The sequence below is a fragment of the Pleurodeles waltl genome, chromosome 4_1 (assembly GCF_031143425.1).
Source record: "Pleurodeles waltl isolate 20211129_DDA chromosome 4_1, aPleWal1.hap1.20221129, whole genome shotgun sequence".
Classification (NCBI taxonomy): domain Eukaryota; kingdom Metazoa; phylum Chordata; class Amphibia; order Caudata; family Salamandridae; genus Pleurodeles; species Pleurodeles waltl.
In genome coordinates, this window is record NC_090442.1 from 852,943,882 (window position 1) to 852,959,490 (window position 15,609).

Genomic DNA, 15,609 nt, shown 5'->3' on the forward strand with positions numbered 1-15,609 from the left:
GTGTGACTTGACTTGAACTCACAGGACTCACTGTCCCAGCAACTCCAAGCACCAGCACAGTGTTTACTTGTCTAAAGACCACTGTCTGGCAACTCACAATATAGTGTACTCAGCTGGGAGGATACCTTTTGTCAAATGTGGGAAGTAGAGGGAGTGACTTGGCTACTAAGGCCAGGAAGGCCTTCTGTCTGTAAAACCAACCATCAGCTCAGTGTTCTCTTGTCCAAATACCAATGTTTGTGAACTCTCAATTGAAGTGAACTCACCTGGGAGGATTATATTTGTTTAGAGTATGTAGTACAGGGACTGACATGACTGCAACTCCCTGGAGACGCTGTTACTGTCACTTTAAACACCAGTCCAGTGGTCACTTCTCCAAATACCCTTCTCTGTAACATTACAAATGAAGGGTACTTACATGGGGGAGTGATATCTCTCAAGTATATGAAGTAGAGGGAGTGACATGACTGCTAAGGCCAGGAGGATCTGTTTCTCAAACTCCAAACACAAGCCCAGTGTCCACATGCCCAAATTCCACTGTATTTTAATTTCCAATTGAAGTTTACTCACCTGGGAGAATAACACTTGTATGGTGGTGGGAAGTAGAGGGAATGACTGGAATGCTAAGCCCAATAGGCCCTATGTCTCCCACTCCAAACACAAAACCAAGGTACACTTGCACAAATCCATCAATTTGTGAACTCTTAATTGAAGTGCGCTCACCTTGGGAAAGTACATTTGTATAGTGTGTGTAGTACAGGGATTGACATGACTACAACTCCCAGCAGGCACTGGTTCCATAGGTCCAAACACCAGACCAGTGGTCACTTATCCAAATACACCTGTTAGTTGAATAACAATTTAAGGGTACACACCTGAGGAGATAACATTTGTCAAGTGTGTGCACCACAGGCGCTGACATGACTACATCTCCCTGCAGGCAGTAGTCCTGAAACTAAAAACAATAGCACAGTGTCAACATGCTACAAGACATCTGAAAGTGGACTTTGAATTGCACTGTTCTCACCTGGGGGAGAACATTGGAAAAGAGTGTGTACTAGAGAGAGTGACTTCACTGCAACTCTAAGGTGGCACTATTTCAGCAACTCAAAACACCGGAATGGTGTTCTCTTGCCCAAATGCCCCTGTCTCTTAACTCTCAATTGAAGTTAATTCACCTGGGAGAATAACATTTGTATGGTGGTGGGTAGTAGAGTGAGCAACTGGAATGGAAAGCCCATTAGGTCCTGTGTCTCCCACTCTAAATACAAAACCAGTGTTCACTTGCAAAAATTAATTTATTTGTGAACTCTTAATTTTAAGCGTACCCATCTGGGAGGATAACATTTGTCAAGTGTGTGTAGTATGAAGAGTGACATGACTGCAACTCCCTGGCTGCACTATTTCAGCAACTCACCAGTGGTCACTTGTCCAAATACCCTTGCTTGCTAATTATCAACTGAAGTTCACTCACCTGGGAAGCACCAAGAAAGAGACCATGTCCAACTCTTGACACGTGGGCTCTCATTATCCTAAATGAGACTACTGGATTTCTAGGCAGCAGGATCGATAACGGTGTGGAGGACTGAGTCTGACCCACGTGTAAAGAACTCTGTCACCCTAAATCCGGTTTTTGCTCTGGCTAACTAGCAGTGCCTCATTTCTCCCAAGGGGAAGAGATGATTGGGCAGCCGAGCACATGACATCTTTGGAACTTCTCAGGGAAGTCTTGGTCACTCAGATCCAAACCAGCTCTCTCATTTACAATATGATCTCATATACAAATGACAAAGGCAGTTTAAGTTTTATATAATGTTTTAATAAAACGACTGCATTTTAGATATTAAGGCGTGAACCGCAATAACCAGAACCATACAACACAGTAGGATTGAAATAGTCACGAGGAGAGTGAAATATAAGAATAACGCTATCATGGTGTTAACAATTTTTACTCTCTCTCCGCTAGTTCTATTTCGAGCACAGCATGTTAAGCTTTTAACTTGCATTTCAGATTCCCTGGGGAGACATCAACCCTCATACCTGAGCAAAAGCCTGTGATCTGGTTCAGCATCTGCAACAAGGCAGTCAGAGTCTAGTTGTGGTTCCCTGGTCGGAATCTCCCTCTCTCCTGTATTGGGACAAGGAAGTGTTTTTATAACTAACATGTCAGCGTGATCACAAAATGTCCCTACGCAGAAATGCCAAAGACTAAACTCCTACCACGTCTATCGGCAATGTACCAGACTGTATCCTTGACTGAAGCACAGAGTGAACAGGAATGTGTTATGGAGAACTCTAGTGCTGAAGTAGGCTAAACAGTGTGATATGAATAAAAAACAAGCTATTTGAAGAATAACAGTACGAAGCCTAATGAAAAGCATTTAGAGCAAAGTGCACAGAAGCTCTAAGCTGCAAGCAAATGAATAAAATACATCTAGGGCAAAGTGCACAAAGGCCTAAAGCCTGAAGCTAATGCGCAAAGGATACGTAAAACTAACCACACTACACCCTCCCCTTGTCGGTAGCAAGTGGTTCCAATAACATAAAAGTATGCCCCAGATATAAACAACACCTATATATTTCGACAAGGTCAGAGGACAACAAAGTCATAAATTTGGGAAGCATGTGACGATAAAGCCAAATACAATATAATGTCAATTTTCGAGGGGGTAAAAAAAAATCCAATTGTCAGACAGAAGCAATAGAAAGGAGGAGCTCCTCCACTTCGATATATGTCAATATCGGAAGATCCACGCCACAAAGTACCATGGAGCAGGTGTGTTCCAAAGCCCCAAAACCATTCAGGGCGGCACCCCGTGCAGGGCCTATGAATGAGACAATACCATCTTCCTCCAGGAAGGGAATCTCATAAACTGCCTCACGAAGCAAACGCAACCGTAGTGCCCAAGTCTGGGAATGAGCCCTAATCGGGAACATCAACAGATCAGTTTCGACCACTGGAGGGCGCTGCAGTGAGAGACAGAAAGCCAGTGCATGTTCAAACGAGCACCAAAGGCACCGAAACACGGGTTGCACACAATCCAAAACTGGTCGGAATGACAGAGACCAGTCACACTCCAAATGTCCCAGGAGTGTTGCTCCAAAATGCTGCATCATGCGTTCACGACACAGTTGCGCTGACGGGAGCAGCAATATAGGATCTCGTCGTGGCGGGACAGCCATTGCGGAAGAACAGCAGCAATAGCAAGACTCCAGCCAATAAAGCCAAAGTAATCGGGAAACCCCCAAAAATGCTTCCGAAAATAGAGTGTATAGCCGAAGGTATTAAACCGAATATGGAAGAGAAGGTGTGAGCAAAACCAACACCAACAGCTTTGAAAAAATGTGCAATTCCAGCAGTGCTGGACACATTAAATATACGTCCCACAAGTTCACCAAAGTGACTCGGAAAGTTAGTATTCAAAAGGGACTGTATTTCCGCTGATGACCTTGCCACCTGTAGTGCGTAGGTCTCGCTAGCAGATGTAAGGGCCACATGCTTTTGAAACAATAAAGCCTTCAGTCGACTCAACTTGTCGAAATTAACCTTGGAAGTAGCAATATGAGGCCAGATGTCCGCTACCTCCCTAATTTGTGTGGGGGGAAACAACACATTCCCGCAGCACGTAACGGCCTTGGTGACAACGACAACGTAAACTATTCCGGCACGCATGCCACCGCAGCGTTCGCTGTTAAGAACAATGTAACTGCCGTTAGAAAGCACCTGGAAAGTGTTTTTAATAACCGGGACTGGAACTCCCTTCAGATAACAAGCTAAGTTAGCAATCGAAGCGTTACACCCTCCGTGCAAGGACTGCTGTTTACAAACCATGGAATGGCTGACAGAAGTTTCGCATTCACTACCGCTAAGAAAAACCTCCCTCAAACCATTAATACATCTGTATAAAAAGGGAAGCTCCCACACCTCGTGTATGTAACTGTCTCCCAACCGTTCATATCTATCCACCGGAATGTGCTTCAAACAAGAAGTAAATTGCAGAGTGGAGATAGGCAGATTAATTACCCCATGAATCAACCACTCAGCTGACGGAATCTCAGCAACCGTGAAAAGCTGTTTTTCCAATTTTTCAATATTCAACATGACATACGTCGTTTCCTTTTTAGCCATCAGCTGTTGTTGACGTGTTAAATTAAAGGAGACAGAGATCTCTCTGGCACGAATGTGCTGCCACGGAACGTGACCTGCCTTCAAGGTCTGAAGAGTCCAACCCAGCTGCATGATGGACCGCGTCTGACTCTGCCCATGATATAAAGAAGACATATCTGATTTAATAATGTCTATAGCAGAGGAAACGATGCTGTCAATTGTGTAAACACGGTCAGAAAGGGTATGCATGCCATTATCTACAACAGACAAAGCCTGCATCAGGTTTTCCTGATCAATTTGCCTCAACCGGGCCGCTGCCTCCTGCTGTGAAAGCTTCCAAATCTCATTATATACTTCGTATAAAAATCATTTCTTCCGGGATACCTTAAGTCCTGACAAAAAATCTTGTAAGTCGGTATCATTAGACAGTAACTTGAGATGTGATTTAACTGCATCCAGCATGGACAACTTCAACCATTGCTGACAAAGCTTTCCCACGCTGTATGTAGTTACGATATCAGCATGTTCTGGTGAAATGTAACGAGGGTCTGCCCTACTAGTCCTGAACCCCCCTGAAGAGGTGACAAAACGCTGATGACACCCATTAGTGTCTATGGGCCATAATAACCACCCGCCCGGACGTATCAATGAAGTGTTAAGCATACCATTCTGGACCCAATGTGTAAACTCACTAAACGTAGCATTTACATATCGCTGCCAATTGTTCAATTTGGAAGGGACAGGTATACTAGGCATATTCAACTCTCTAATCGTTGCCAAGCTCAAACAGCTAGTCTGTTGTACTGTGTCATTGAGGAAAATCATCTGCACAGGGATAATACATGCTCAAAATAATGTGTCCCTGCCCTGCATTTGCCAATTTTTCGTTCCCCAGACACTTTTCAAATCAACAGTCTTAAACCAATATTCATACCCCTCAACCGAAAGTTTAGACACAAACAAATTTGAATATAGTAATTTAGTATCTGTCAATAACATTTGCTTATTAGCATACGGAGTAACTGTAAAATAGTAAGACTTAGCATTTTGTTGATTATGCCCAGAAAAGTATGCAAATTTATCATAATACGTTTTTGAACTCCCTTGTGGAGGAGTTGGGCAATGTTCCCATTGCACATAATCAAATATGGACTTAGGGCTACTTGCTTTATGAATAAAGTGGTGTCCATAATAGTTGTAGCAAAACATGTCACCATGATTATCTCTAAATAGGTAAGCATCTTCATTGTTATAGACAGCATAATATTGCAAGTCTGTCAGCATAGAATCTACTGTCTTCACATCCCAATCATCAGAAACAATGCCTGGTATAACAATATCATTCATTGATAACTTGAGGACATACGGTATTTGAATCAATTCAGTAGGACCACATATATCAAACATTACTTTATCCCACACAATCCCATCCGGAATCGGTATCGCAGAAATGTTTACATTGGACAAGTCTCTTCGAACCATATGTGACGAAAAATTTGGTTTCAACACTGTCTCCACGTGCTCAATGTCAGATCGTTCAGGAAGAAAATGACCATGTATTACTAGAAAACAAGTAACCACAAATCCCAACCACAAAAAAATAGTCATTGCAGCCATAAAAAGCCACAAATAGTTCCAAGGAAAAACAAAATATGTGCGTTTAAGCCAACACAGCAGCTTACGTGGACCTCGGACTGAAGACATCGAGGACGAGGAGCCGGACACTGCATCATCAGTGTCGTTGAAGCAGCCAGAGGCAGTTCTTGCAAAAGGTGCAACTGTGAACAAAGAAGCAGATGGAGGCTCTCGCCTTGGCACACTATAAATCACATGTTCAGAAACATCAGTAGAACGTACAGCAACTTGATCAAAAGATTCCAAATTAATCGTTGTCTGTGGAACAATCGCAAGATCATCTTCCACCCTCCCCAAGCTCGGAGAGGAAACAGCGTCGGTGTAAATCACCTGCAGCTGGACTTCTTCCCCAGTAGTGAGAGGGATTCCGGAACTACTGGGTGTCCCTCTTCGTCTGCTGTGCAGAATCGGCCACATGTTGTAACTTGACATTATCAATGGAAACAAAGCGATTGCCTTTGGCCCCTTGCAGCGGCGGTAATATTATAGTTCTCGTGCCGCTAACCCCTAATACAGGGACTGGTGCTCGATAAGAAGGACCAAATTCTTTCTTTACTGCGACCTTTTCACGCACTAGATCCCTAATCCTGGGTATCCAACCAGTAGGAGTTACTGGCTCATCCTTAATTCCTGAGGAGGCAGCACTTGCAGAAGAGTTATCTTCACAGAATTGTTGTAAATCCTGCAAAACAATGACATGATCATTTATGTCAAAGGGCATATCTGCCGCCTCCACACCAGGACCATCTAGATCAGGAACATACATTTGTGTTCCAAACAGGCACTCATATGAAGTACGACCCCCCAGGGACCTTCTAGGCAAGTTATTAAGTGCTCTCTGTACTCCATGCAGGTGGGCTAGCCAACTACGACCCGTACCTATAACTCTGGCCGTTAAGGATTGCTTTAAATCACGATTTAAACACTCCACGACAGAATTTCCCTCTGGATGAAATGGAGATGAGAATTGGAGTTGGACCCCCAACGAAGCCATGGTGTCCCTGAATGCCTTAGAGGCAAAAGCAGGGCCCTGGTCCGAATGAAAAGCCGCAACTGCAAATGTATCGACAAAGATGCGCAAATCTTTAATAACAGTCCGAGCGTCAGCCGAGCGCTGTGGCCAGACCCACACAAATCTGGAGCACGAATCTACAGCTACCAATATATATTTGTATGCACTGTCTGGTGTCAGCGGACCACAATGATCTAAGTACACACACTGTAAAGGTTTGTTTGAAATTAGAAGGGGCGTCTGCTGCGGGCGTCTAGCCGATGAAGCTTTAATTTGTTGACAAACATCACAACAAAGGACATATTGCTTTGTCTCTTTATAGAGACCAGGCAACCAGTAACGAGCCTGTAAAAGCGAAATAGTGGCAGCCACACCAGCATGTGCAGATGCCGCCCCCTCATGAGCTGCAGAAATTAATCGAGGTCTCTCAATTTTATTTGGTAAATCACGTACACCAATGCCTGGAATATTAACAACAGCATTGAACGCACTACTCAAGCAGTAACGATACTTAGAAGGAAATCCTTTAGGAAATGGCATGCCATCAGCCGTAGCTTTTATGGCAGCCGAAATCTCTGTGTCTGGTTTGGAACTCGAACGAGTCACTGCGGCCACAGTGGCAACAGCCACTGCCTACTTCGCGGCTTCATCAGCCAAAGTATTCCCAGCAACGTGTATCCCAACGCGCTGGTGTCCAAGTGTATGACCAACATGGACCTTAGGAAGCGTTTCTTTCAGAACCGCAACCTTACCCCACAACAATTTGTGTTTAATGGTGTTGCCCTTAGAATCTCTGAACCCATTCAACCTCCAGTAGTGCAAATATTCATTGAAAGACTGAACACAGTAGTAGGAGTCACAGACCAGCAAGGTTAGTATCGCCAGATCCGCGTGCTCCAACGCTAACAATAGAGCTTTGAGCTCAGCCAGCTGTGCTGTGCAATCTCCCAAGGTTTTAGTATAAGTATGTCGGGGGCAGAACACTTCCCCCTCCATAGTGCCGCTCACCACTGCACATGCAGCAGAATATTGTTGTTTAGTCCCAACCGCTGGTTGCGCAGAGCCATCGGTATACATGACCACTTCATATTGGTCAATAGGCAATGTGCCAGCGGGAGCTGGGTACTCCATTTCATATTGAAGAAATTCTTGAGTCTGTAGTTTAGGGTCAAATATGTAATCTACATCAGTGGCAGACAAAGACGTAGCCCATTGTATCCATCGCGGGTGTAGAGCTTTCGAATTAGGAACACTCGCTTTTGTAACAGCCTCTAAGGCCGGTATCGGGGAAACGACAATGATGCGTTGGCCCTGGGCAAGCGGTCTTTCTTTAATCACAGCCATCTGTACTGCAGTGAGTATTTTCTCAGTCTGTGCAAATCGTTGTTCTGCAGCAGAATACAAGTGGGACTTGTATGCAATCGGGACTGTCTCACCCTCATTAAAGGTGACACACGTAAACCCAACAGCCCCAGGTATCACCCTGATGACTAAATGTGTCTTATTGTCCCGTGTGTGTAAGTGTTTAACTGCTAAGAGATCAGTCTGCAAATCTCGTAGGATATGTGTATGCTCAATCGTCCAAAATCTACTCAAAAAATTGGGACGAATCAACTCGTATAAGGGTTTCATACGCGTAGCATATTCAGGAATGTAAGTTCTGCCAAAATTCAGAAACCCCAACAATGACTGGAGCTTCTGAACCATATTAGGAGGCTGCAATAGAGCACATTTCTCCCAAAAATGTGGCGCTAAGCTCTTGCCCACACTTGACAACTCATATCCCAGGAAAATGACGCTGAGGAAGGCAATCTTTGATTTCTTAAAATTAAACTTATAGACAATTTCAGCAAACCCCACAATAATGCATGCTACACGCCTGAGATGCTGCAGAATCTCATTGTCTGTCAAATATATGTCATCAACATATGATAACGCTTCAGGGTCCAACTCGTGCAGAATTTCAGTAACACGAGCCGAAAATAGTCCCGGGCTATTCTCATACCCCTGAGGCAAACAACAAAACTTTTTCTGAGAGCCAAGCGCACTGAAACTGGTATAGTCCCGACTTTCGGGAGCTATATTTTGGCAGAAAAATCCATTCGAGATATCCAATGTAGTTTTGTATTTTTTACGCACTATATTATTCATAAGCGCTGCGCTATGTGAATTCTGTATTGCATATGTGCGTGTATGTCCATTTAAGTGTCTGTAATCCACCACTATCCTATATGAATGGTCCGGTTTAACAACTGGAAATAAGGGATTATTCATCGGCGAGACACAGGGTTCAATTACACTCTGGTACTCCAATTGTGTAAGAATTTTCCTGACCGATGCCCTTGCCTCAAATTTGATAGGATACTGCGGCTGCGGCTGAGGTTCGCCCTTTATTTGAATTACATGATAAGGTGATTGTCTATCCCACCCCACGTTATTTCTATATAGGGCGGGGGCTTGTGCTAGAGCCCATGATTTACTATAGGACTCCGCTAGTTCTCTCGGAACAAGTGGTGAGAATGAAGGTGTAATAACCTCCTCCCCAACCGCATAGTCGCGAACAAAGTCAGGTGGCCAATCTTGTTCGGCCAGCAGAACGTCATACGATTTTACCACATGGTCCCAAAAGATGACGTGTACAATGCGGTCAATGTCCCCTTCTAATTGCAAAGTCACTTCATATACTCTATCGGGATCAGAGACACGCATATCTGCCGTTCCGACTTGTATGAAGTCATCACTTGCTTTCACCTCCAGATGCTCTAGAAGATTCCGGCGAACTATTGTGACCTCTGCCGCGCTGTCTAACAGTGCTAACGCCCACGTCTTGTTCGTCAAGAGAACTCTCTTCTTGAGCGGCATGTCTAATTGAGACTGCTGCCACTTTCTTCTTCTTAAATTGTTGCTTTTGTTGGAGCAGTTTTTCTTCCTGTTTAACAGAAACCTCCGTTGAGCGTTGTGACTCCTGTCTCGGTTTCACGTACTCAGTTCTCCGTTCTGACCGCCCACCTCTCTCACTTCTTTTGTCTGAGGAGTCCTGAAAGGAACGAGATTGGCGTGTATCAGTGTTTTGATATCTATCAGGCGTCTTCAAAGTATCCCTATTCCTGAGATTATACCTATTCTGCGGGGTCTCCGGTTGCGGAGACTGTCCCCCATCCTTCTTAGGTGTTTGCTGTTTCTTTCCCCAGTGCTTTTTAGTACCCTCAGGTTGCTGTTGTTTAGCATTTTCTTTAATATTTTTACCCTGTAGTTGAGGTTTTTGTGGTCTAGCCCCTAAGCTATCGCGACCAATACTAGAATATGTTTCCGCTATTATTCTCGGGAGTTCCCGTTCTTGATTAATCTGCGGAACGTCCCGAAGACGCATTCGCACTGCCAGTGCTACTGCCTCCCCCTTGAGATTACTTAAAATAATAGAAGAAACTGCGGCAAAATTGCCCATCAGCTGCATGCCTAAATCTAAGTTGGGGGCAGCCCCATATTCATCTTGAATTTGTTTAAGCACCTCCGGTAGATTAGCCAATGTTGGAGTACCGTGTGCTGTAGTGTGGAGCGCTGCAAATACCGTGCCCCAGGTATTACAATGGTTCACTGTGGGAACCATTCCATACGGCAAACACATCGTCAATATTCTGTGTTTATCCTGAGGTCCCGTATGGGGAAACACTGCTTCCAGCGTCTTCATTTTTTGCGCCAGCCAAAATGGAGTCTCCTCACGTTTAGCCGGTACTTTACCCATTACCGAGTGTACAGTGGCCGGATTGATACCTGGAACTACTGCCTGGGGGTGTGCTGGAGCAGCACGCGCTGCATTAGTATTTAAAGCCTGCATCACAAACTGAACCAGTCTTCTGTATGTAGTTGCTAAGTCTATATATAAACGACGAACGTCAGCCACTGCCAAGTTAGCAACCGCAGGATATGGTGTGTATGTAGCCAATAAAGGCCAGGTCGGACCATCATTACTCAGTGGACCTAACCTAACTTGTGCTACTGTGTGTGGGAGGGCGCCATCAAGCCAATTATGGTGTTCTTGATAAGATAAAGGTATCTAAAGGTATGCATAAGCCCTGTACTGTCCAGGGACATTCGCAACAGTGTGTTCGTGAAAAGTGTTTGTACCCCCATCGACCGCTGGAAATACGACCCAAGAATAAAAAAGTTCTGTTCTATAGGCTGCATGGGTGTCCACCACAAAAGTGACCGGACCCCCCTGGACCGTCAGGCCATGTGCTATCAGATGTCCTGTGAGCGGTTGTCGCATATTAAGCGCTATATTCACTACATTAGGATTCGCCATTTGTAAAAACAGCACCAGGTCAGAGAAGGCACACCAATATTAGGGTTTTCCTTTCAGAGTTCAAGCTTGAACAAACAACCACTAAGTAATAGGATGCACCTATCCCGTGGCGGCGGAAATCCTCAGCCCACGGACGTCTCCGCTTACGGAACTGAGTAGTCAATATATATATGAGACCGAGAGAGTCAGCCGGACCCGAAAATTAGAGCCAGACCAATCGTTGGCAGCGCCATGTCGCGTGGGCTCTCATTATCCTAAATGAGACTACTGGATTTCTAGGCAGCAGGATCGATAACGGTGTGGGGGACTGAGTCTGACCCACGTGTAAAGAACTCTGTCACCCTAAATCCGTTTTTTGCTCCGGCTAACTAGCAGTGCCTCATTTCTCCCAAGGGGAAGAGATGATTGGGCAGCCGAGCACATGACATCTTTGGAACTTCTCAGGGAAGTCGTGGTCACTCAGATCGAAACCAGCTCTCTCATTTACAATATGATCTCAGATACAAATGACAAAAGCAGTTTAAGTTTTATATAATGTTTTAATAAAACAACTGCATTTTAGATATTAAGGCGTGACCCGCAATAACCAGAACCATACAACACAGTAGGATTGAAATAGTCACGAGGAGAGTGAAACATAAGAATAACGCTATCATGGTGTTAACAATTTTTACTCTCTCTCAGCTAGTTCTATTTCGAGCACAGCATGTTAAGCTTTTAACTTGCATTTCAGATTCCCTGGGGAGACATCAACCCTCATACCTGAGCAAAAGCCTGTGATCTGGTTCAGCATCTGCAACGAGGCAGTCAGAGTCTAGTTGTGGTTACCTGGTCGGAATCTCCCTCTCTCCTGTATTGGGACAAGGAAGTGTTTTTATAACTAACATGTCAGCGTGATCACAAAATGCCCCTATGCAGAAATGCCAAAGACTAAACTCCTACCACGTCTATCGGCAATGTACCAGACTGTATCCTTGACTGAAGCACAGAGTGAACAGGAATGTGTTATTGAGAACTCCAGTGCTGAAGTAGGCTAAACAGTGTGATATGAATAAAAAACAAGACCGTAGAACTGGCTATTTGAAAAATAACAGTACGAAGCCTAATAAAAAGCATTTAGAGCAAAGTGTAGAGAGGCTCTAAGCTGCAAGCAAATTAAATAAAATACATCCAGGGCAAAGTGCACAAAGGCCTAAAGCCTGAAGCTAATGCGCAAAGGATACGTATAACTAACCACACTACACTCTGAGATGTGTCTGGCTATGTAGCTTTATCTTGACCTGCTAACCCAAGATGAAACTATTGAGGACAGGAAGGACAGCTTACCCAGTGTGCAAAACTAGGATCCAAAATGCCTCAAGATGCATCACCAGAATAGTATTGGCAGCAGACACATTCACAATGCACTGAACACATGATGGCTCCAGACACATGGACAACAAACTCCTGGGTCTGCCTGCATCACAGTCAACTAGGCATCAAAATGAAAAATGACATATCTTGCATATCCACTGTTTTGTCTGCACGGGTGGCAAGATGTCATTCTCAGGTTATCCCACAAGAGCTAATGATCTGCATATTTCAGCAGCTGCTTTAATTAAATGGAATTGGAATGCTTCACAAATGTCAGGTCAATATAACTAATTCCATGGGTACCTGCCACAATAGGATTAACTGCAAATTAACTTTGTACAAGGTCTATGCTTAATGTAACACTACTGTTGGAGGTAGATCTCACAGAACAATCAGTAACATTGTATCTTTCACATCAACAGGTCGAGCTGCCACTGGGCACACATGGGCTACAGAAGAGACTGCCACCACCCCTCTGGATGAAGCCCTCAATGAAGAGGACACTCCTGGACTGCTGAACATGGAGGACAGTTCTGATCCATCTGGGAAGCCTGGTCAGGCTACAACAATGAGTCTCAGTGTGCCCTCATCAAACCCGCCCAGCCCGGTAGCCTCTACAGCACAGTCAACCATTTGTCCCCAACCTGTGTACCGAGCACAGTGACGACCATCCTGCGCTCCCCCAGTCCTGGAATCTGGGTTGCAGGCAACACTTCTGACAATGAGGGTCCAGGACCTAGTCAGAGAGGGCACCCTCTGGCAAGGGCACAGGCCTGTGGGGGTAGGGTGCATAGGAGGGGTGCTGTGGGCCAGTGGGGTGAGGCCACAGGGGCAGATCCTGGCCAGGACACCATCAGCCCATTCTTGGGGTCTACCAGAAGTCCTAAGGTGTGATGGGCCAGTTCTTGACCGATAGCCAGAAAATAAAGCAGCTACAGAGGGACATCCTTAGTGATATGTGAGAGCAGTGGAAGGCCCACAGTACCAACATGGCTTCCCTAGCAGGAGTTATGAGGGACAGCAACACCACCCTGAGCATGGCTCTACAACACCACCTGACCCATGCCTTTGGCTCATCAACACCAGTTACATCTACATGAGTGCCAGCCACTGGAAAGGAGGTGTGCCAGTATAGCAGCAGATCCCCGCACCCGCACCCGCAAGCGGGACGTCCAGGAAAGAATTCAGGAGGGGCAGATGGCAAGACACCCACCACTGCCAGCAACTGCCCTCTTCCTTAAGCAACTCCTTAAGTTGCATATTCACTCTGTTGACTGGTCCTCAATCACATACCGATTCCAATGGGAAGAGCACTCTGGACTTTGGACTATCAATGGTGTGGCATCTGCTCCCTATGATTTCATTCACCATGACTGATACCTTCACTTTAGTTTTTCTTCTTTTCTGTCAAAATCTATTTTTTTTCTGCATCTGCCTTGTAATAAATTCACCCATCTCAAGCTCATTGTCTGCTTGCTTAATTTCATAATTTTTCATGTAGCGATGTAAGACCATGTGTACCATAAGATGGAGAACAAACTTATTTGTGCAAGGAGGGATTTGTTACAGGTACACAGGCCCTCATTACAACCCTGGCGGTAAATCCCGCTGACGGCCGTGCCGACGGCCGCCAAAATACCGTGTCCGCAGCGGAAATCCGCAACGGGTATTAAGACCCACACTGAGAATTCCGCTGCTATACAGACACCCACACAAATCCACCACACCAAAGGTCAGTGGTAAACTGGCGATAGCAAAACCCACACCGTCACGCCAACAGGAATACGCCAACAGTTTTACGACCCACGAATCAACGTGGGGGTCTTTCACCCACAGTAAACCATTGGCGGTACACACCGCCGTGCTCAAAATACACATACACTTACAAAACACAACCACATTGGATAATTCAAAATACACACACCTGACACACATACACATACCACACCCACACACTCACACCACTATAACACATACACCCACATTACCCACAACCCCTTATAGCGAAAAATTTGGAAGAAGCAGAGAGAGAGAAAAGTAAAGACCACACCACCATCCAGAAGCACACAACACCATCACTCATACACCATCCACTCACATCACACCACACACCCCAACACAGCACCCCACACATCACATCAACCATCACCTCACACATCACTCACACCACATCAAGGCACCTCAAAGACACCCCAGGTTTTCTGAGGAGGAGCTCAGGATCATGGTGGAGGAAATCATCCGGGTAGAGCCACAGCTATTCGGATCACAGGTGCAGCAGACCTCCATTGCTTGGAAGATGGAGCTATGGTGGAGAATTGTCGACAGGGTCAATGCAGTGGTACAGCATCCAGGAACAAGGGATGACATCAGGAAGGGGTGCAACGACCTACGGGGGAAGGTGCGTTCCGTGGTATCCAGACACCAGATTGCTGTACAGATGACTGGCGGTGGACCCCCACCTCCTTCCCCACAACTAGCAACATGGGAGGAGCAAGTCTTGGTGATCATGCATACTGAGGGCCTCGCAGGAGTAGCAGGAGGACTGGACTCTGCTAAGGCAAACCTTAACTACTTTATCCCCCCACCCTACCTGCATGCCATCACAGACTTCCACCCTCACTGCCATGACTTCACCATCTCCCACATCACCCCACCATCACGCCCCACCACTCCCACAACCAAGCCCTGCATGCAACAACAATGCATGGACACTCATAACAGACATGCATGGACACCCATCACCAAAGCATGTCCAATAGAGAGACTCACCCAGGGCACACAATCACCACTCACACAAAGGCCAATGCGACAGTGCAAGCACAGTAATGGGGAAACACACCCATTGCACACAGGTTGTACGACGGAACACCGACTTTCAAAACAACTAGTGCCTTAAGAACGAGGTCGGAACACCGACCTCGTTCTTACTACTAATGATTTTACCACGAATGCCTTAACAACGATATTTTGTTGTAAAGGCATTCCTGATAAAAGCATTACTAATAGGCACCATTCAACCTACATCCCTCACCCCAACCCACCCCAAAACCTAAAACCCCCGACCCCCCACCCCCTCCCCAAAACCAAAAACGCCCCACCCCCCCAACCCCACCCCAAAACCTAAAACCATCTAGCCCCCCACCCCCTCCCCAAAACCAAAAACGCCCACCCCCCCAACCCCACCCCAAAACCTAAAAC